The following is a 1,749-nucleotide window of genomic DNA, read 5'->3' as shown; positions in this document are numbered from 1 at the left end:
TTTTTTTTTTTTTTTTTTTTGTTTGCTTTTAATTCGTATCGCACGTTTTCTTTTATTTTTAGGAAGTCAACTTGATTGCATGGGCATTATGAAGCAGCACCTTTTTATATGGCTTCTTTCTCTGTGTCGTGTACCAAAGTATTAGGAAGAATGGTGGGCATGAGGCCGAGGTCCTCAACAGAGGAAGGTGAGTAGCGGTTGGGAGAGGGACAGACGCTCTTCGCTATGCTGTGCTTACACGCAGTGCCGTATCCTTTCTCTGTAAATATATGGGCACGAAAGGTTTCAATTGTATTTTTAGTTATATTTCAAAAATTATAGTTATAATTCTTTTTGTTAATAGAATATCTTATTTTTATTAAAGAGAAGACTTAAAAAAGGTAACTTTTATATATTTTAACGATATATAAATTTTTTATTTATACGAGCTTTCTTTTTTTTTTTTTTATTATTAATCTGGCATATTTCGATCATATAAGAGATTATATTATTAATATTGCGATTAATATAATTTTACGATTTGATTTTGAAAGATTCTTAATTTATTTATAATCTTTGAATTATTCACAAAAAATTCTCTACATCAAACGCACGTGATTTTGAATTAAAATTTGATCGAAAACAAAGGAATTATCGTACAAAGAATTCCTGACAATAAATACGAAAGAAATTGATCATCCACGAGTGATGAAAATTTAAAAATTATACAATTAATCGTTCGAATATCTCTTGCCAATAAATATCGCGTTAACTATTCTCTCCCCACCGACCTGGCCAATTATCATTCGATTCCGGCAACAGGTCCCCACGAAAATTTGTGCCATCGATCCGAGGCCGCCACCGGGATCGACCGGTATAATCGCAACAGCTTAACCAAGCAACAATCGGCGTTGAAAAGGTTTCGGTGGTCGCGTGACGAGCCGCAATTTCGTTGGGTTACGAAGGAGGAGCCGAGGGGAAACGGTCGAAGGAAGAGTCCCGAGTGGCGGAGCCTACGTCACTGTCCACGCTATCACGATTAACAGAGTGAACAGCACGAGACGTCCGCGCGCGCGAGCGAGATGAAACGCGTGGCGAAGGAAAGGTAAAGGAAAGGAAAGGAAGGCGCGCAAGGTAAAGGCACATCTGAATCCTTCGGTTGACTCGGCTCAGTCTGATCCGAGCCAAGCCACTGCCCTGATCCCCGCCGTTCCTCGCTCGCTCTCTCCGCTCGCTTGGATCCGCTCTTCTTCCTTTCCTGACACACGCCACCATACACACGCACGCCGTGCTCTAATCCATACCGGTGTCATCGATCACCGATCCCGACTTCCTTCCTCCGCGTCGGTTCTCGCTGCGCGGTCAGTTCAAGTCGCGACCAGTTCCCGTCGAGTTCGGCCCGACAGACGAAAATCACCACCTGACATGTCACAGTGCACGCACCAGCACCGTGTCGATCGGTTCACGCGCGTCCAGTGAGCAACGACCACGCACCATTTCATCGTATTCCATCGCTGGTACACAGTTTTTTTGTTCAGTTTTTCACGCTCCTACGTGTTTTTTTCCTCTTCTCGGTTTTTCGTATTAACTCGAGATTGAAAATTTATACGCGTCGTGCGCGCGCGTTTCGTGGATAATTTTTTTGTGGATCCTCTCAGGTGGATCCCCGAACACACCGGAAGTGTGATGACCCTTCCAACGAGACGTGCTGCATCGATCAACGCGGCGACAGCGTGCCTTCGATCTGGGATCTGAGTTTTCGCGGTCAAG

The 1,749-nt window shown here is 43.9% G+C and overlaps 1 protein-coding gene across 7 annotated transcripts in view; it reads left to right on the top strand.

Moving 5' to 3' along the window:
- The window catches only part of LOC102671848 (band 4.1-like protein 4A), a 67,352-nt gene continuing 65,603 nt past the window's right edge, over positions 1-1,749 (top strand). For 3 of the 7 annotated variants that reach the window (XM_031509816.1, XM_031509815.1, XM_006614396.2), the window contains exon 1: positions 1-187. The gene's annotated coding sequence lies outside the window, so the exon portion shown is untranslated. The other 4 variants (XM_031509812.1, XM_031509813.1, XM_031509811.1 and 1 more) reach the window with 4 other exon arrangements.

Source organism: Apis dorsata, unplaced genomic scaffold, assembly GCF_000469605.1.
Source record: "Apis dorsata unplaced genomic scaffold, Apis dorsata 1.3 scaffold_176, whole genome shotgun sequence".
Lineage (NCBI taxonomy): Eukaryota > Metazoa > Arthropoda > Insecta > Hymenoptera > Apidae > Apis > Apis dorsata.
The sequence above is the reverse complement of the archived record's forward strand: the minus strand, read 5'-3'. Positions and strand labels throughout refer to the sequence as shown.